At 47.3% G+C, this 21,615-nt stretch overlaps 1 protein-coding gene across 2 annotated transcripts in view; it reads left to right on the plus strand.

Annotated features, from left to right (window-relative positions):
• The first annotated feature begins 658 nt into the window (after positions 1-658).
• Rnf144a (ring finger protein 144A) overlaps positions 659-21,615 on the plus strand; it is a 115,712-nt gene continuing 94,755 nt past the window's right edge. Inside the window, exons 1-2 of one of the 2 annotated variants that reach the window (XM_052186024.1) lie at positions 696-753; positions 18,491-18,621. The gene's annotated coding sequence lies outside the window, so the exon portion shown is untranslated. Of the gene's footprint in view, positions 754-18,490; positions 18,622-21,615 lie in introns of both variants that reach the window. The other variant, XM_052186023.1, reaches the window with a different exon arrangement.

Below are 21,615 nucleotides of genomic sequence, written 5' to 3' on the forward strand. Positions count from 1 at the left end.
TAAGAAAAAGGAATAAAATGCTGTAGCTTGTGTTTCATATATATATGCACGGAGCCTCAGACTCGGGTCAGGGCAGGTTGAGCACTTGTCCTTTCCTTTGTATCATCATTAGTTAGGGTTAAAAGATGATTCTTTTCATAGTTTTCATAGCAAAGCACTCAGAGGCAGGATAGCTGTCTGGCAAGTTCTGGCAAGTTCAGAGACTTGCTGCAATTTGCATAGCTAGACTACACTAGAGGGTCCCAGATGCCCCGCTGAGTGATATTCCCAGCTCCTGGCTGGTAGGGTTGGGATTTTTCACGCATTTCTTTCTAGCTGTTGGTACTCATCCTTCTAGTATGGAAAACAGGCATCCAACTTGAGGAGGCCACACTGCACACTTACTTCCCACCCCCCACCCCCGCTCCCAAGGCATCGCATAAGTGAGCTGACCTGGACCAGCCCTCTGGCATTGCTGGGGGCTGCTCGCCTGGTCTTGGTGCATGGACATTGAGGCGGCTCTGAACGGCAGGGGGCGCTGGCGTGCAAACTGGCTCTGCCTCCCGCGCCCGCGCTTAGTGCGCGCTCGCGCCCCGTCGACCCCGCGCGCAGTTCTCGGGGCGCAGGGCGGGGAGGCATAAAGGGCGCTGCGCTGCGGGGCGGGCTGCACGCGGGAGGCTGACGGGGCAGCGGCACCCGCGAGCCGGCACCGGGCGGGGCCATCGCAGCCGCGCGCAAAGAGGCCGAGCGGGAGCACGGACCGCGCGGGACCAGGTGGGTGACGCGCGCGTCCCCTTTGTGTCGGCATCGCCCGAGCGGGCCGCGCGGGACAAGGCTGTGCGGGGCTGGTATCGGCCCCCTGACCCGTGCTGCAGGACGGTGACCCGCGGGCTCCGGAGCGACGATGAGGGCTCTGCTCCGGGAGTCCGCTGGGTGACGGGCGCGTCCTCCTGGCCGTTTGCACTTGGGGATCGCGCGCCACGGAGAAGTCTCCAGCCGCAGGCGCGGGGCGTGCTGAGCTGAACTAGCCCCGGTGGGCGGCCGTCTGCAGGCCTTGGGTGGACTCCCGTTATGACCTGGACACGGGCAGAGCGAGGGCGTGGGGAAGGTCGGGTCTGTTCTGGCCAGTGGCAGTCGCGAGTATCCCGCAGTGCTTAGCCGTGCCTGGCCATGGCATGGTCCTCTGCTAGCCTCTGGCCCAGGAGTCTCCGTGTCCCTTGCACCCCTCTTGCCCGAGGAAGTCCCCTCAGGACTCTCGCATCACGTGCTCCGCATTGCTCCCGGTTTTCTGCACCATCCACAGAGCTCAGAGATTTAATCGCTCCTGCTAACCAAAGGCTTCTTGGCCGGTGCCGTTGCGCGGGAAGAGGCGACTTCTTCACCCTAGTCGGGTCTCTGGTGGTCGTTCCTAAAGTTTGCTCTAGTTCTTGTTTTGGTCTCTTTTTTTTAGAGAAGGCTTAAAAGTATACTTATTTTGAACAGTTCCACAGCCTGCTTGGTACAGGGTCAAAGGCCAAGTAACAAGGAGAGCTAGACAAGGCTCTGGGAAGCCTTCCCAGGGTCCCTGTGTCCTAGGATTAGAAGGACAGTCCAATCTTGCTTAGGACAGTTTTAGGAAGGAAGGGCCTTCCAGGAGTGGTGTCTGAGAGACAGGCCCTTCTCAATGACCCTGGCCAGAATGGGAATTTAGACTGCTAAGAGATGCGCATAAACAGTACCAGACAGAAGGAAAGGTGGTCAGGATGTGGGGTGTGTGTATGGGGGGGGGGGCTCTCTAAAGGAGGGATGTGGAATCAGATGACCAGTGGGGCGTAGCCAGGTGGTGGAAAAAGCACCAGCAAAGGAATGCAGAGTGTGAGGAAACATTCCCACGGGGTTGCCTCCTTACCTCCCAAATAACCAAAGTTTTGCTGCTCGTCAGTGGTACCAGTGGTCCGTACTACCTATTCTAGTGTCTTCCACAGTTTTGCTTTTATTACATTTTAAAGCCTGTTCGGGAAGTACGTCTAGAAGGGATTTTGAATTGCAGGCTGAGAGACTCTGGACTTGGCCTCTGTTGGGTGGGACTCGTGGGTTGTCTTGCTTGAGGATAACAAACAGTAAGTACTTCATGCTCCAGAGTGGCTATCGCAGCATTAAAGGGCCAGGTGCCGCCGGTGGGGTTTTAAGTCAGACGTCACCCCATCGCCATACACACCTATTTTACTTTCCAGGGTTTCACGAGACCCTCCTGGGAAAATGGGTGCATGTGATTCAACTGGACCAGGGGGGACATTTTCCGGACCTGACACAATTTGAATTCTGGAGTGAACATTTTGATATATGCACTCCTCTTTAGGTTTTTGTTGTTGTTGTTGTTGTTGTTAGTGAATTTTTGTAGGCTGTCTAGCTCAGGCTGGCCTGAAGCACCCTGTGGAGCCGAACGTGACCTCGAGATTCTCCAGTTTGTACCAGTGGAGCCTTGGTGTGAATGGGATGGGCCACTATAATCAGTTTATTCAGTTTATGCATAATCGAGGTTTGAACACAGGGCCTTGTGAACATGAATGCTAGGAGAATACTCTCCTGTGCCACATCTCCAGCCCCCTGAAGTTCATTTTTCTAAAAGATATTCTAGTTCTCACGTCGATCCCTCCCATCCCCGTCAAAGGGAATTACTGCAAGATAAATTACTGGAAGAAAACATGGGAGAAGCAGGAGAGTCCACAGGACCGCAGACCAGCGGAAGCTCTGGACGGTTGCGTGTTAGTACTTTGCAAGCATTTTTTAAAAAAACGCTGTTTGCAAGCTTGCAGTGCCTGTTTCCAAACTGTTCCTAGACTACGTGGCTTCTCCTGAGGCCTTACTGTGGCTTGGGACTTGGAAAAGATACTGTTTTCCCAATGCTGCCCGTGTTCAGAGCTAATGTGCTGTCCTGCTTGCAGCAGTAGGGCCCCAAGCCAGGAGCCACGTTGCCTGACAGAAGAATGCTGTTTTTTCCACTGTGGTTCCTAACTTGGCCTTGCTGCCTCCTTTTGTTCAAATATCTCCTAGAGGCCTCTTTCTATAGTGGCAACGAGAGAGCTGTTGAAGCCTGTCCTGAGCCACCGAGAGTCATGGATATAGATGGGTCCTCAGACCTCCTGTAGAACCATTAGGGCACTGGAACTGGAGAGAATCAATCAGGTGCCCTGGCCTCATGGCGGATCTGTCCTGACTATCCGTGACTCTTTCCCTATTCTCTTTTTGGAATAGGTCAGGGATGTAAATGATTTCCTGAGAGCCCATGGTCTTCAACTATTTGGGAGAATGTTTATTTAACGTAGCAGTACCCCAGCCCATCTGGGATGTTTCCATATTGAGGCTGATTTAGAGGCTGTGTGGAGCGGACTCTTCTTTGGAAGGTGAACTGTCCTATTTCTCCTAGATCTTTGTGGAAGGTGTCCTTCATTCCTTCTAGACTGGAGAAGTTATTTGAGACTAGCCTCCCTTTTAGGGTTTCCCAGTCGCTGTCGATACACATGGGTAGTTTTTCTTAATTAGCTGGAGATATTAATTGAAGCCACGGTTCACACGTCTGCAGGGCATTTGTTCCCAGCCGGGATCCCACCCAGCTGTCTGACCTTGGCCAGCATCTGTTTGCCTGGATGACTCCAGTTCCCTTGGGATAGCCCTAAAGTGCTGGCCCAGATGTTCTCGTAGTTCCAGGAGCATTTCTAGAAGAGTTCTAGAAGAATTGCTAGTACAGAATGACCTACCGATGCAGCCATTTGTGCGGACCTTCACAAGGAAAAGGTGTGATTTCACCCTGAAGGGTGACTGTTCTCCAAGGCTGTGTGGGGAGAAGTGAGCTTTGGGGGGCTCCTGCAGCTTCAGGGCCAACCTGTTACATAGCTGTGAAAGCTAAAAGGACCCGTTATCTAGTCAGCAGATCTGTGGAAGGCTTGCTCTAGAGTAACATAGGATAAACATGGCTCTCAACCTGTGCGGCATGACCCCTTTGGGGGTAGAAGGAATGTTTCACAGGGGTGGCATATCAGACATCCTGTATACCAGATATTTACACTGTAACTCATAATGGCAAAATTACAGTTACAAAATAAGCAATGAAAATGATTTTGTCTTTGGAGGTCACCACAACATGAGGAACTTCATTAAAGGGTTTCAGCATCAGGAAGGTTGAGGATCACCACTCTCGAGAGTGAGTTTATGAGCTACATGCAATATTACAGGGAAGAGTCAGCTTCCTGCCGAGCTGAGGTCATGTGTCAGTTTGTGTTTGGTTGTGTACTATGTGCCTGATGCTGTTAGTGGAGCAGTCCATTATGCCATATGTACGCATTAAGTATCATATGGATCATAGATGCTGCTCTTACACCCACAAGACAGGTGTATGGTCTACTCTCACCTGATGATGGGCAAGCATAATCCGAGGTCTCACAGGGCACACGTGGAAGCTGAGCTTTGACCTTAGGAGTCTACAGAAAATTAAGAGTGTGTGACTTTGATCTACAGTGTAAATAGCTAGAATTGAAGACAAGAGCAGGATGATTTTGAGGTGGTGTCTACCATGTTGGAAATGTACAGGGTAGTGGGCCCCATGCTTGCAGAAACCAGCAGGTTGTTAATCTGGGAGATTAGACTTGAGATGGCAAGAAACAACTTGGGGTGTATAGGAACATAGAATAAACATAGAGGCTTGGAGATCACCTGGCTGACATCTGTATGCTGGAGAGGTCTGACTCTGAACGCTGTCCAAAGCAAGCTTCTTGCTTCTCACACAGCGCTTTCATTTCTGGTACCTTCTGGAAGGTTCCCCAGCATATTTTCATTGCCATTTTTTTCCTGCCCAGTTGGCTTATGGTGGAGGTCAGAGTTCAGAACAGGTTTACGAGAGCAATGAAATGGTGTGGTTGTCATAGTCAAGACGTATTACTCCGCTTCTGTGGCTGCAGCAGCTCCTGTGGGTGTTGAGAGAACTTCCCAGCAATCCTAATGTAGAAGGCTGTGTTAACATGGCCTTTGAAGCCTTCTTCTTGGACCCACCCAGCTTTCCAACAGTTGTGGGTGTATTCATTATTTCGTATTCCTGTGTTAAGGCATCACGACTGAGGCAACTTAAAGAAGAGAGTTAATTTTAGTGAATGGTTCCAGAGGGATAAGGGTCCGTGATGCACGGCAGCAAGTGGCAGACTTGATGGCCAGGGCAGGAAGTTCCTCCCACCCTCAGCTGCAAGCAGGGAACTGAGAAAGTGAAATGAAATTGTTACGGAGTTTTAAATAACCAAAGCCACCTCTAGTGAAATATTTCCTCCAGCAGGGGCACCCCAAATAGCCCCACCAACTGGGGAGCAATGGTTCAAGTTCCTGAGCCGGTGGAGGACATTCTCATTCCAACCTCCAACATGGGGGCAACTAGGAAAGAGTCTGGCATGGGTGGGATTGGCTAGTCAGCTGGGCTGTTGCTACCTAACCAAAGACTGTAAGCATTTCATGCCATGTTGTGCTTCTGGGAGAATGTGTTAAGCTTTTAAAGAACCTGTTTTCATGTGATCTCTGGGTCAGGGCATGCTTGATTTTGGGTGGTAGCACAACAGGAGGTGGTCTGGAGGAAGGGACTGTGTGATACATCAAACTAGGATGTCCTCTGACCTTCTGGACTGATGGCTCATCTCAGAATGTGACTCTGTTACTTGTCCAGTTTCCCGAGTAGCTCAGAAATTCTGTTCATGCCTGCATGTATGTATGTATGCATACATGTGACACACACACATACATCCATCATACACTTCATGTAAAGGTGATTTCCTTTCTGGCATCAACTGCTGAATTTCTGTATCATTCCCTGGACCCCGTTACACCCTTCTCACTGAATCTGCCCTCATTCCCTGAAGGAAGACTCCAGCCTGCTCTCAGGGGCAGCCCCTATCTGACAGTGCTTACACGGCCGTGAGTAGAGGAGGGGTTTCCTGTCACAGACATAAGTGTTCCGAGCTTGGCGTCTCTAGCTCCCTTTCCCACATTTCCACTCTTAACAGGAGCATAGGAAGCTGTCCCTCAACCTTCTGTCCTCTTACTCCTGCTCAGTCACCTCCAGCAACTCCATGGCCTAATGGGGAGCCTCTGGGATGCTTGATTGAGCAGCCTGTCCTCCAGGGAGATCTCTCAGTAGCTGCGGCCGACTCAGACATGTTTGCTGCCATCTTTGTCAAGACCAGACTCAGATCATCTGCTCGCAGATAACAGCCTTTTCCTTATTGGAGCACCACTAATGTGTCTTTACTCTTCCCGACACGGGCATTTTGCAGAGAAAGAAATGGAGGTGGCACAGAGAAGAAAGAGGCAAGACTAGAGAGTTAAGGCCCAGGCCTAGGCTCTGGCTGTCTAGGCCCAGGCTCCCCTAGGCTTACATTGCCTTAGGCCCAGCCCCTACCTGCCTCCTCCTCTAAGAGAGATTTTTCCCATTAGGCACTTCTATAGCAACTTTATCTCTGAACCCACAGTTGCATTTATCTAATCTATTTTAGTGATCTGTGTAACTTGTTTCCTCTATTAACCATCAGCTCTACAAAGGCAGGAACTTACTCATTCTGGAACCCCTCCCCACCCACCCCACAGGTGCGCTGCACTCTTCCTGAATGAATTGCTATGGACTGATTGACAGCATTCAGCGTGTCTAGCCCCACGGGGTATCCATGGACACATCATCAGTGAAGGAGAGCTTTACTGTCACTCTTTAGTGTGACCTCAGCACATCCCATGCTGCTGGCCCTCTGTTTGGAAGGTTGGGCTGAAGCCAAATCCACCTCTGAGCAGGACCAGTCAGGTGTGGGCACCAGCTCTGCAGTGAGGGGTAGAATTCTGCCAGAATGCACAATGGTAGTGCCCTGGGGTGCTACCTCTGGTATATCGAGTGTGTAGACAACTCCATGTTGACAAGGGCAAGGGTCTGGTGGACTAATGCCTGAGCTGCAGCCTGAGGCTTCATGTGGTGCAGATGAGGTAAGAGGCATGGTCCGGTTCCTGGGGCACCCATCCACAGTGTACTAGAAGGAGCCATAAAACGAGATAGACACATTAGATTAGGACCAAGAACAAGGCTGTGCTCAGCAGACTTGCATGAGGGGAGACACTGAGGAAAGGCTCAGCGGTCCTGGATCAGGTGTGGTATTCTGGTACAGAGGACTGACTCAGTCAATGTTCGCACACAGGTTTGCATTTGAGGATGCTGAGGAGATGCTCTGGCAGGTGAACCCCAGGAACAGCAGGGCAGGGAAGTTTCTCACCCTTATATACAGAAGTCCTTCTGATAAAAGACTGGAGTAATCTCCTCAAAGCAGGGGGCAGCACTGTTCACAGGTGTGCTTGCCAGCCAAGACAGGAGCAGGGCTTGTGCTCTTCCTTCTGAGGGGAGGGAAGCAACTAGATAATGCTTTGCCTTAGGGAAAGAACAGCTTGTGACTTTTGAGGATTCCATCCGTGCACTTGTACACTCACAAGCAGGGGGCAGGCGTGGCCCAGACCCGTCCATTAGACATGTGCATGGAAGATCAGAAATGCAGATTCATGTTTCCTGACCATCCCCCGTGGCTCTACCATACCTCTTGGTTTCCTGAAGCTGAGGGTTTGACACACTAACACGGCAAAGCAAGAGTTTCCAGAAGACTGTTAGATTTGGCAACCCAGATTGTGGAATTTGTTGGCCCAAAATTATATATTTCTTCGGGACCACATGGTCAGAGCTGGACCCTCAAAGTCCTCGAGTGGGTGGGTCAGAGATGACTTGGTGTGCCTGAAAACCCTAATTCTTTCTTTGTTGCCTAGAGAGACAACTTCAGTAGTCAGTCTTGTCAGTGAAGGGACCAGATGTGACAGGAAATAAAAAAAAAAAATAGTAATCTATTTGAGACCCAAGTAACTACCTTTTCTTTTCTTCTTCTTTTATATTGGATATTGTCTTTATTTACATTTCTAATGTTACCCCTTTCCTGGTTGCCCCCCTCCTGGAAACCTCCTATCCCATCCCCCTCCCCCTGCTTCTATGAGGGAATTCCTCCACCCACCCTACTCCCACCTCCCCGCCCTCAATTTCCCTACACTGGGGCATCTATTGAGCCTTCATAGGACCAAGGACCTCTCCTCCCATTGATGCCTGACAAGGCAATCTTCTCCTACATATGCAGCTGGAGCCATGGGTACTCAGTGGTTGATGGATTTGTCCCTGGGAGCTCTGGGGGGTACTGTTGTTCTTCCTGTGAGGTTGCAAACCCCTTCAGGTCCTTCAGTTGGATGCTCGAAGCCAACCATTGGACTGAACTCAGGGTCCCTAATGGAGGAGTTAGAGAAACAACCTACATTTTCAACATGTCTCCCAGTTTCTGCCCTTGCCTCTGGGCTCTCCCCAGTCGCTGTCCTCAGGCCCAGTACTTTAGTGCTGAGAGAGGAGAGAGAAATTCCCTGCAGTCCAAGCATGAGGGCTGGCAGGAGCCAACCACAGGTGATAGGCTGGAATCCAGGACTGAGTGTCACTCTGGACCTGGGGTCATCTTCTCCACCTCTGTGTCATCTCTCTGTCCCCCTAAGGACCAATCAAGCTGGATGAAGGCCCACCGGACCTGATATCATCTTATCTTGTAGACGGTCACAAGTGTACTGTAGCATGTGTGCATGTGTGCATGTGTGCATGTGTGTGTCTTTGCTGGCTTGTTTTCATTGTCATCTCAGTGCAACCCAGGAGAAAATCCCTTGGGAAGCAAGTCTCAGCTCAGGAATTATCTAGGTCAAGTTGGCCTTTTGGGCATGTCTCTGCGGGGATTGTCTTAATTGTTAATTGAGGCAGGAAGACCCACCCTGGATGTGGGCAGCACTATTTCATGAGCTGCATTCTGAACTGTTTAAGAGTAATAGAAGTCAGCTGAGGAGCTAGTGAGCAGGCAGCATGGGTGACTCTGTGTCTTAAGATCCTACTTGTGTCTTCTCTGCAGTAATGGACTGTAACCTGGAATTGTAAACTGAAATAAACCTTTTCTTCCCGTATGCTTCTTTATAGGTCATGGTGTTTTATCACTGCAACAGAATTGAAACTAGAAAAGTATCACACACACACACACACAAGCAACTGTTAGTGCTTGCATGCATTCATATACATCACCATGTGCTTTGGTAGCAGCAGAGTATCTGTTAACAAGGACTTGAACCCACAGATTTGTTAACTCATCATAAGAGGTAAATGCTTGGAGGCTGATGTAGCCACTCCCATGTCCCTGAGAACATGTCTTGTGTCCCTGTCCTCTTTGTTCTCCATCCTTAGTCCTCAGGATACTGGCCTTTGTTTGTACACAGATCCCTGGTCTTAAATGTTTGGCCTTAGCTGTGGGCTTGTGTTTGTATTTCTAGTGGGTATGTGTGTGTGTGTGTGTGTGGTGTGTTTGTATGTGTATATGTGTATGTTGATGGATATTTGAATGTATATGTGTATCTGAATGTGTGTGTATGTGTTTGTATGTGTATATGTGTGTGTTGATGGATATTTGTGTGTGTATCTGTATGTGTGTATATGTGTTTGTATGTGTATATGTGTGTCTTGATGGATATTTTTGTGTCTGTGTCTGTATCTGTATATGTGTGTATATATATGTTTGTATGTCTATATGTGTGTGCTGATGGATATTTGTGTGTATATGCGTGTATCTGTATATGTGCATGTGTATATGTGTCTGTGTGTTGATGTATATGTATGTGTTTGTCTGTGGGTATCTGTTGAATATGTGTCCATAGCGTCTTCTTCCTTTCATTAGGAAGAGACAAATTTTCTGAAACCACTAAAGTTGATTCTAGTGTGCTGTTGGGCAGGAGCTGGACTGTGTAAACACACAGGAAAGATACAGAGAAGCGGGAAGCATGCAGGAGCTCCAGAAGCCAGGGTGAGACAGAGTTCATGGTCACAACCAAGGGCTGTGCTTGGCTGTTCAGTAAACAGTTGTCCCTCCTCTACCTGTTATTTCTGGAAGAGCAGGAATCCATATGGAGCAAGGTCCAGGTGGATGTTCACATGGCTTTGATACTCTTGATGTGGTGGGGGCCCCTGTACCTTTGTCTAAGGCCCTGTGTGTGTGGTAGAGACTATGTAATAGCTGTGTGAGGCTCTCTGCGGTAGGCACTTACTTGATAGATCTACCTCTTTCCCCACCAAAGCCCTGGAAGTCCAAATGCATCTCCACTATTCACTATATTTGTTTATATTGCTAGCGTGTGCTTATTTTATGTTATTCACTTGTCAAAGAGTATTTGGTGCTGGGAATTTGGAGCCTTACCCACTCTAGGGAGGGTAAGGAAGCAGGGAAGTGGGCCTGAAGGTCTGGTGAGGCCTTTCTATAACAGGTAGAGCATTATACTCTGCGGTTTGCAGAGCATGAATTCCTAAATGATTGGAATTTCCTGCATTCCACTTTCCCTCTAGAAATCTGTTCAGCCGGAACCCACAGAATCCTTGTCTCCAGCTCCACAGCCTGTCCCTTGATGCCAGCTGCGGGGTGAGCCTGCAGGTGCGTGGATTTCACAGGCTGAGTAAAGACTGAGCCCCACCCTCAGTCCAGCACTGTCGTATCCTGGGTCTGATGGGAATGTATCCTGAGGGACTTGGCTTCTTTTGCTTCTGAGGCAGCCATGCAGTTCCTGCAAGCCAGTTGGCTGCAGAAGGTGGCTCTTATCTCTTAATGCTTTACTGCTCTCTGGCCTTGTTCCTCGTTGGCTCCCAGTTCTGCTTCTTTGACAGTGCCCGTGTTTCCTCTCTGTCCTAGACGCCGGCAACAGATCGGCTCCAGCCAGGAGCAGCAGCTCCATGGAACCCGTTGATGACACATGCAGGCCATGAGTGGGTCCTGTCTCTCTGGCAGATAAGGGCTGTGTTTTTAGGTGGCAGGGCCTCCCTTGTGTGGCTATAAGCCATAGACCCAGGCTGATGGAGGAGATGGGACAGCCCTGGAGCCTGTGCGCTGTGGGGCTTGGCAACTGACTGCTCTGCTTCATCTCATTGGAGCTGTTTGGATGTGGGTGAAGAGTGTAAAAACACAATGTGGAACACAAGTAGGGATTTGTCCATGAATCACATGTTGAGATAGCTATATTTTGGCTGTCTTAGGTTAAATAAAACACTAATAGGACCGGGGTGATGGTTCAGTGGTTAAAGTGCTTGTCACATAGGCCTGAGAACCAACGTTGGGATCTGTAGATCTGGAGTGAATGCCAGGTGGGTGTGGCAGTCTGCCTATAATTCCATGTTGGAGGGCAAAGCCAGGGCCCCAGAACTGGCCAGCTAGACAGAGCTTGGTTGAGAGACCCTGCCTCAAAGAGCACAGTGGACGAGTGACTTTGGAAAACTCCTGACATCAAACTTCATATACATGTGAAGGCCTTCATGTGCACATCCACCCTCATGCACCTATACACATGTGCTCACACATATGAAAATGTACACATACGTGCCTACCACACACATGGACACACATAAAAGGAAAAAAATACATTACCTAAATCAGTTGGGGCAGTAACCCCCTCTTCCTGCATCTTCTCCCCCATCTCCTCTTGCTACTTTTCCTCATTCCACTTCCTCTTCCTTCTCCATTTCCTTCTCTCAGTCTTCTCATGTTCCTTCTCTACCTCTTCTTCCTTCTCGTCTTCCTCCTTCTATTCCTCCTCCTCCTCTTCTTCTTTCTTCTCTTCTGTCTCTTCCTCCTCTTCTTCTCCCTCTCCTAATATCAGAAAATACATGTATTTGGCACTCTATATTCTTGGACTGTGCAGCTGCTGTGGGAGAGCAGCAGGAACAAGCTCCCAGAGCTCGTGGCGTTCTCACTAGGCCTGTCCCGTCAGAGAAGTCTAGGCCCCCCAGAGTAGCCCTCGTGGGGCCTACTGAAACCCATGTGCAGTGAGACAGATCACATGACCCCTGAAATGAGGCCCTGCTTAGTGTTTCCTAAGCCAGAGCTAGGGAGGCCTCAGGCCTTCAGTCATTTCCCAGGGATGGTCTGGCCATGGGTTGGTACCTTGCCCTATGCTTTCACTGAGATGATGTCTTGAGTCTACTTGACACTGTGAATTCTCACCCACATTGTCCCATTTGGGCACCCCTGAGTCCTGCAACCTATATTGTTATAATTAAGCTACTAAATGGACTCAATTCAGCATACAATTGGATTCTAGAGGGGTTTTTATATTTATTTGTTATTTTAATGTGGAGAATGTAGCCTTTTCCTTAGTAAAATTCCCCATCCTTTGAAATATATCTGACCATGTTTCACCTTTGCCTGAGGTTATTGCCAGCTGTCCAAGTTTTTCCTCCTGCTGGGACCTTATTATTCTTGTATTCTAGGTTTAAATCAAATAGTAGCCACTGCGGATTCAGGGTAACTGGTGGAGGAGCCCCTCTTCCCTGTGCTTACTCTTGCATCTGGCCCTGACTACATCGCCATGGCCTGAATGCTAAGCTGTTATCCCAGCCAGCTGTTCTATAACCCTTATTCCACTATCCTCCCATGACCTCTGTGCTGCTGACCTCCTTTCTGAGAAGATTCTTCTCCCCGGCATCTGTGTGTGTGCTTTCATAGCTGCCCCATATTTTTTCCGCTTCTCTGAAGCTTGTGGCTTTGCCTGGCCTGCACCCTGAGCCGTGGGCCTCCTGGAAGACTCCTCCCCATCACTGGCCTTTCTGACTTTCCTTACTCTGTGTCTGGCTCTGATATACAAATCCTGGCTCCCCGTCTTCCTGTCCTATGTAGTGTCTATGTGTATATCCATCAAGAGTCCGGCCTCATGGCTTCCCCAGGTGGCTCTGGCTTGGTAGGGACAAACGGGAAGGAAGTCAACATCCCTCTGTTCCCTAGGCCGGCAGAGAGCCAAGGTGGCCGAGCTTTTGCCAAATGGGATATTTGTCAGAGCCTGGAAATAAAACTGTGAGTTCCGAAGTACGAAGAGACAGAGCTGGGACTCTTGTCAACACATATGTTTTATTGCATCAACAAAATCGAGCCCTCGTGGGGCCTACTGAAACCCATGTGCAGTGAGACAGATCACATGACCCCTGAAATGAGGCCCTGCTTAGTGTTTCCTAAGCCAGAGCTAGGGAGGCCTCAGAGTCTGGCACATCCCAGATCTGAACACTGTTTTGTTCTCTCTCGCTCAGGTAGTTGGGGGCTGGGGGGCAGCTCAGATTCCTTGGATAACAGAGTGGCCAGTGGGCTCCAGGGACAGAAACATGTGCTGGGCATACCTTGCTGGGCATACCTTGTGCTTCCTTGTGCTGACCCTTTTCCTAAACGATAGACTGGGCCTAGGGTGTGACTGCCATCCTGGTACTTGCGAGGTGGAGATGGGAAGCGAGCGGTAGCAAGTGTACACCAGCCCTGAGGTTTCGTTTTAGGCCAGCTTGAGCTTAGAACTTGGACTAAAAGGAAGGGCAGCTTGGAGGAAAAGGAAGAGAAGCCGCTGAGCTCATACAGGAGGGGCTGAGGGTGTCTCTCAGATGACAGTTGTTAAAGCCCTGACTCCACCCCTAGCTCTGCACACAACTGTAATCTCGGCACTCAGAAGGTAGATGCAGAAAGATGAGGCAATGCTCAGCTTCTTGGTGGGTTCTAGGCATCCTGAACTACGTGAGACACTGTATAACATTTTTAAAAAAGGTATTGCTTGAAGGTGATTGTTGGTGATGGTCTAAGCCGTGCGCCAGGTATAAACCAACAGCGAATGGGCTAATAGGAATAATCGCTTCAAGTTCACACAATCAGTGTGTACTGGTTTAATTGAATTTGGATCTTTCCTTGTCTGTCCAGATCCCAGTCTGCTTTGCCCAGCTCTGCTTATGTGGAAACAAGGAATAGTTATAGTGTAACTGTGGGCAGCGGGCAGCCATAATGAAGACCTTGAGAGATAAGATAAAGGTTTCTTTGTAAACATGAATCCATTAGTTCCTTGATTTTTTTTTAAAAAGAAATTAGCTCAAAGGAACTTCTTATTTTTTAAAGATGAACTAGCTGTGGGAAGGAGGTAAAATGTGTCAGTTGGCTTAGTCAGAGAAATAAATCTCTTGGCCTGAGCTTGGGGAGGGGCTAGATTAAGGATGAATGTACTATTTTTCTTTGCCATGCAGCCAACCCCAGAAAACAATGCTAAATGTGGAGAAGAATAAATGATTTGCACACAAATGCTTAATGTTTTCATTTCTTTTTTTTTTTAAATGTAGTAGCTCCAAGTGGAAAATATTTAAATGTGGTTAAATAAACATCATTCACTAATTAGATAAGATTTTTAGAGATTGTTGCCCTGGGAAAATGTTTAGATTATTAAGAGAAAATAATTGTGAGACAGGATTGTATGTAAAAATACCATTTATCAACATGGAAAATATGCCAAGAGAAAGACTTATAACTCACAAAGAACGTGACTTTTGTTTTGGTTTTGGTTCTTGACCTTTTTTTTTCCTAATTGTGGTTTTGTAGTTGGCTTCCTGTATCGTTGCTTGGGTTCAGCAAACTCTTGACTGAAAACACCCAGGGGAGGATCTTTTCCTGTCTTGATTTTGCTCTTGATATTGTTAAAGAGATGTACATTGTGTTAGACAGCCTTTGTACAGCAGAGAGGATGTACAATATATGGGAACTTGGGAGTGAGTTCTGTCATCAGTAACAGGGACAGAGACCCAGCCCTTATTCTGTCTCTGTGCCTAGAAAGTTTTTCTTCCCTTAGGGACTCCCGTTTAAGCAAAACTAAGATTCCTGGCTTCATAGATCAAGGAAAAGGATACCATGGTATCTTAGGGTTTTATTGCTATTAGAGACACTATGATCAAAGCAACTCTTATAAAGGACATTTAATTGGTGCTGGCTTACAGTTTCAGAGGTTCAGTCCATTATCATCATGGCAGGAAGTGTGGCTGCATGCAGGCAGACATGGTGCTGGAGGAGCCAAGAGTTTTACATTTTGATCCAAAGGCAGCCAGGAGAAGATCCCCACAGTGTCTCACTTCTTCAAACAAGGCCCATCTCCGAACAGTGCCACTTTCTATGGGTCAAGCAGATTCAATCCACCCCACATGATGAACCCTGCTGAAGCAGGGTTGGGGATTTACGAACAGACATTTTGCATGTGTATCTCAAACTCAGGGGTTTTTAGAAAGACAAATGATTGACTAGCAAAAGTACACCAGAAGGATGAAGGTGAGCTTCTCTGGGGTAAATCTGAAGCAGGTTTCTCTATGATGGGTGTGTATAGGGTTTGTTGGCTTTGGTGCTGGCTGGTATTTTTGTAAGTTTGACACAAGTTAGCATCACCTGGGAAGAGGGAACATGGAGTGATATAATTGCCTATCCATCAGGTTGGCCTATTGGCAAGACTGGGGCATTTTCTTGATTTATGATTGATGTGGGAGGGCATGTATAAGAAAGTGGGCGGATCCCAGCAACTGAGCCACCAACCAAAGAGCAAGTATGGGCTGGACCTAGACCCCTGCACATATATAGCAGATGCGCAGTTTGACCTTCTTGCGGGTCCCCAACAACTGCAACAGGGCTGTCCCTGACTCTGTTGCCTGCCTGTGGATCCCATTGCCCTAACGGAGCTTCCTTGTCTGGCCTCAGTGGGAGAGGATGCACCTAGTCCTGCAATGATTTGGTATGCCGTGTGTGTGTGTGTGTGTGTGTGTGTGTGTGTGTGTGTGTGTACCCAGGAGGGCTTCCCCCTTCGCAGAGAAGGGGAAGGTGAATGGAGGGAGGGGCTGTGGGAGGGTTGGGAGGAGGTGGTGGGGCGGAGGGGAGCTGTGACTGTGATGTAAAGTGAAAAATTAAATTAATTAATAAAAAACAACAAACAAACCAACCAAACAAACAAACAGAAAAGAAAGGAGACCGAGCAAACCCTTGGGAGCTAGTCAGTCAGTGGCGCTCCTCCATGGGCTCTGCTTCAGTTCATGCCCTGAGTTTCTGCCCTGACTGCCCCCAGCTACAACGAAGTGGAAGTGTGAACCAAATAAACCCTTTCCTCACCAAATTGATCGTAGAGTATATGACAAAACAGAAAAGCATACCAGGATCGCTCTCCAGTTGCATTTCTGAAGGTTGTAAGGGCCCCCTGCTCCCTTTGCTGCAGAGGACCACTTACAGGAAGAGGAGACGGTCAAGGATGGACGTTTGGAAATGGAGGCGTGAGGTAGATCTATAGATATTGTTTAGATTTACAACAAAGAGCAGGCATCAGGGACTCAAGGTTGATATTGCTTGGGCCCTTGGTAAGCACACTTGGTTCACTGTCCCTGAGAGGTGTCCTATGGGAAGCAAACATTTTCTCTGTGGGCAACATGGGCTTTCTGATGCTTTCTGATGCGGTCAGCAGGACTGGCCAGCTGGGGGGTCTTTCTCACTATTTCCCACGTTATCCTTCCTGCTTTTCTCCCCTGAGAGACTGTCGTTTTACATAAGGACTGGTGCATCTGTAGATTTTGGTGTCTGTGGGAGGAGGCAGAAACTGGGGCCATCACTGGCTTGATCCCAAGCGATAAAACTACATTCCATTCCATAGTGAAACGTATTATTTTAGTTTGAGATGTTAAACAAATTGTAAGTTATACCTTTTGTATGTGTGTTGTGTGTATGTGTGTGTGCGTTTGTGTGCACGTGCGCTCGTGTTTATAGGTCAGAGGACAACTTGCAGGAGTCAGTTCTTTTGCCACGTGATTTCGGGGAATTGAACCTTGGAAAGGCTTGGTACAGATGCTTTTGCTCACTAATCCACCCTGCCAGCTCCCCATCAAAAAACCTTTTAAATGTAAATTAAGGCTCACCCCAACACATATATCACATTATTTCACACATGACAAGCATTTCAGTGGATGAGCCAGAGGTCTAAGGCATTTTTACAGTGGTGGTTTAGAGCGAAATGAGTAACAGACCAGGAAGGAGCCCTCCTGTTATTAAACTAAACAGCAGTGCAAACATCAGCACTGTGTCTGGAGGGCTGCTTGCTGGCCGGCTCCCGTGGAGGTCAGGCCCCCGCAGATCTGCTTGTGGTGGTGAACCTGAGAAAGGAGGCAGTGGCCTGCAGAGTCAGCATGTGTGGCACCACCCAGTGTGGCAGCTGTGGTCAGGGATTGTGCAAGACGAGGCAAGATGAGGTCAGAGAAGAGGGGTCTTGCCCAAGCTCTCAGCCCCAGTGGGACTTAAGTGGAGGCCTTTGACTTCCGTAACCGTTCCCAATCTGTTCATCTATATGCTGAGAATGGTACCACCATTATTTCAGTCATGGGGCTTCTTTGAGGACTGAAGACATCATGCCTCTGAAAATGTAAAGGCAGACATTAAAGTCAATCCAGGAATACCTCCTGGTGGGAGAGGGTGAGACCTTTTCATCCACAGCGATGGAGGGAGCTGGGGCCTGGAATTGGAGCTCAGGGATGAAATGCTCTAGGTCCTGGGGCCTCTGCCGGGCACTGCATAAAACGAGCAAACAAATAGTAGAGATTAGAAACTGCTAATTATTTTCTTTAGTTTTCAGCTAAAGGCAGAAACACATACATGAATAATACCCCATGCTCTCCTTGATTTTTTAAACACATCATCATCATCATCATCATCATCATTATTATTATTATTATTTTTGTTAAGATTGCAGCGATGTCTGTAGCCCATGAATGATGTGTGTGTGTGCACACGTGCGGTTTTGTAAGAATCATGATTTTTTTCCCCTCTCTTTCCCATTTTGTTCATACACAGAGTCTTTCTCACAGTGTCTAGGGTAGACTGGATATCTCCAGGCCTGGTGCTTTCCTGGATGTCCTTCGGTCACTGGTTTGGGTTGTGAAGAAGGAGCACATTTGGTATGATTTCTTGGTTCTTTTGTTTGCTTTTATATTTATGTGTAGCTTTTGGCTTAGGCTGTTTCTTGGGGAGCCAGAGTTCAGATGGGAGGCTGTGGATCAAAAAGATCAAGTTGATTAGTGTTGTTCAGATCACCTTGGCCTGTTCTAGTTTTCTTCTTGGTGAATTTGTCCACTTAACACCCATGGGTGGTGTTAAATCTACTTAGTGGCTGCTTCTCTTCTGTGGTTGTATCAGCTTGGCCATGAGTTTTGGCACACCGTTGTTGAGGATGTGCATGTTTTATGTCTCGCAGTGGAATTTGCCTCTTTATAGTTTGCGTCTCTATAACAGTTCTCACACTGAACTCTTGCCATTCAGTTTTCTTTGGATTAGCTGTGGCATGGTGCACGTTTCTCCATCCCTTAACTCATAATCTGCTTCCACAGCTTTTCAGTGAGTTTCTTATAAAGAAACGGACAGCTGTAGTTTTCTTTTGAGTTCCTTCTTGTATCCATTCCATATTATACTTTTATTAATTTGAAGATTGCATAAGCATATACAATGTATTTTGAATATATTCATTCCCCACATCTCTCTTCTTAATTTCCCCTGGGTTCACCCATACCCTTCATCTCCTCCTAACTTTGTGCCCTCTTTTTTTTTTAATTTAATTTAATAATGCACAGAATAATTTGTGCTTCCCTTATACACCTGTGTGTGGAGTCATCTGCAGAAGCATGATGGACCTATCAGAGGTCACACCCTTAAAGAAGATGAACTCACCATCCCTTGGAAGCCATCATTGTCCTCTCTGCAGGTAGGTGTAGGGGCTCGTGATCCTCTTCATCCTCTCTACTGGAAGGCTGCCTGGCTTGATTTTCTGCTGGAGCCCCCACCGCTGTGAGTTTCTGAGTGCAGTGGTCCTATTATGTCCAGAAGACTCCATTCCGCTCCTAGCTGCAGTCTTATAGACTTTTAAAAATCTCTGTTCATTGCCCTGAGCCTCTGGGGTTGGGATAAAGATCTGTAACCGAGGACCACATAGACACTTGCTCACTTTGAGGAGTTGTGATTTCTGATTAGCTGCCACCCACTGCACAAAGTAACTTCTCAGATGACGTCTGATACCCACATCTTTTAACTGATCTTTTAGACTAATTATGTTTAAAAAGATTTTTTGATATGGGTGCCTAGGAGCTCTAATACCGATGGATAGCTATTTTCAATTCATTGCTTCTTTTTTCTGACTTTCCTGCTTGCATATTTATGGGTTACCAGACTTTGATTAGCCAATTGATCATACCTTACAAAACTGAATATTTTCAGTGACTGTCCTATAATGTAAACTCTATACTGCTAATCTTAATGCTCTTTCAGAAAGCACCATACCACCAGACTGTATAGTAAATCACCCTTGTGTCAGGGCATCTCTCCTTCCTAGCTCTAGCTGCTGTGACAAGTCATAGCTGTGACTATGATTTCAGTCTCTCTGCAGAGTCTTAGACCCTCCTTTCCTGAATGTTCTAAGAAGCCACGGTTTGTATAAATAGGAGTAGTAAGCTTACAGGCTTCCATACAGTGGAGCTAGCATCTTAGGTCTCTACCCTAATGTGTCATTCCTGTCCCTACCAGTGCCCAGTCACAGTGTCCCTGCAGTCCCTTTCTGTGAAGATGGTGAGGACTTAAGTCACACAAGGCTCAGAGATATGTCTTATGAGGCTGGGCTATTTTAAAACAGGGTTTTGAGAATTGACCTTTTAAATTGTAAGAGACCTTAGAGATGCCCTTGTTCTTCTGGATTTGAGCCTAACATTGTCACATCAAAATAGTTCTGGGCACTTTTATATCGGTGAGATGTTTAAAAGGCTTTATTGACCCATCATTCTTTGGCCTGTTAAGTGGGAAGTAATTATCTGCGTACTCACTGTGTGGATAGTTTCATCTTCTGTCATCTGTGGAATTGGCTGTAACTGATCTAGAGCCATTAGACAAGCAGATAGCCCGGAAGAAATATGATGCATGGCCTTGATGGGACTTTCTTAGAATTATATCAGTTCAATTGTAGCTTTTAAACAAGAACTACAAAAGGAGTCAGACTTGAAAGATCAGATTCTGTTTGTAGAAACGTTCCAAACCTGCAAGACCATTGGTGCATGCCAGAAATGACTGACTGCCTGCACAGTCACAGAAATGACTGTTAGAGCTCTGAGGGGAGTTTGTTTTAGATTAAAGAATATTTGTTTATGTATCCATTTATTGGATGTGCATGTATGTATGTGTACTGGGGGAAGTGTCTCCTTTACCACATGGGTCTTGGCTTTAAACTCAGTTCTTCAGGTTTTCTGGCAGATGCCTTTTAGCAGCTGAGCCCTCTCACTGGCCCTGAGATCTTGTTTTGATGGTGGCATCAATATATGATCCTGTGAAATAACTAGCCACACTAAGTCGTAAACTCTGAAATACCTAATCTTAGAGTATGCATATAACATGAATATAATACATTATAAATGCACAAGACAAACAATACAGGATCACAGGGTACAAGGCACTTCTCCTTTCTGCCCAGGCTTTCAGTCTTTGGAGACAGAACTGTCCATTCCTTCATAGGAATCCTCTCCCAGCACACATATGGTTTGTATGAAAACATAATGCATCTTGCACTTTGGAGAAATTCTCCCTTGCTCAGCAAATACAAACCCACCTCATTCCTCTTTAAGATATGTCGCCAAGGGAACTGCTTTCTGAGTTTTTTAAAGTCACAATGTGTTTCATTGTCGCACGTCTCTAAATAAATTAGTTTTTCTAGTGTAACGTCCCGACAGCAACAAGATTCTTATTTTTTTGCCTGTTTCGGCATCCAGTTGGGTAAATCAATTGGTTCTTTGTGAGCAGCTCGAAGCTTGAGAATCAGTTTCGCTTTTATGAGGGATTTCTTTGAATTGGCAAGGGTGGCAGGCTAACCAGAGAGAGGCCTTTCATCTCAGCAAGAGAATTAAAAAAAAAATAATTGATATCCAATGAGCCAATGAGTGTGCTTTGTGCCTGCCTTGAGAAATGCTTCAGTTGCTTAATTTACCCCAGAGAAGGAAAATGTTAAATAGGTCCCTTCAAGACAACAGGAAAGGGATTGCTGAGGAGCACTGGGTGGCTTCTCAGTGGACAAGACTCTCAGTATAGTATGCATATAAACAGAGAGGTGCTTTATTGAAGCCAGACAAGACCCCCATTCATACTGAGTTCCAACAGCTCACACATGTGGAAGCCTCAGCTCACAGCCACTGTGAGAACCTCCCTCCCTACCACTGCTCTGGGTTTGGAAATCTTGACGTTCAGGACCACCAGCAGCTAGAAGACAGCCCTGGGACTTGGGAATGGGAAGAAGATCTGGGGAGAAGCAGCCAGGTCCCCTTGGGTCCCTTTTGTTGTGTGCCTGTGCAACAAAACATGGGTGTTTCTTCTTGCAGTTGCTTTGTAGTGAATGCTACAAGCAGGTGAGCAAAGGCTAAATGTCAATATACTGTGTGCGCTTGTGTGTGTGTGTGTGTGTGTGTGTGTGTGTGTGTGTGAGCAGTGAGCAGTATAAAGAGAAAGAAAGCCCTGTTTGTGGGGCCAAGAGTACAGGGAATTTGGCTCTTCCTGTGGGGTTTTAAATCATAGTTTGTGGTGTGTTATACATGGCTATATGACCCCTTCCAGAGAAAAATAATAAGTAGTGGCTGAAGTTTACTGTGCCAAAGATTGTTAGCCTCCGAAAATCTAAGGTTGTGCAGAGTTCTCAAGGGGAGCAAAGGGAAGAATACATTTTCTTTGG

The sequence above is a fragment of the Apodemus sylvaticus genome, chromosome 6 (genome assembly GCF_947179515.1).
Source record: "Apodemus sylvaticus chromosome 6, mApoSyl1.1, whole genome shotgun sequence".
Lineage (NCBI taxonomy): Eukaryota > Metazoa > Chordata > Mammalia > Rodentia > Muridae > Apodemus > Apodemus sylvaticus.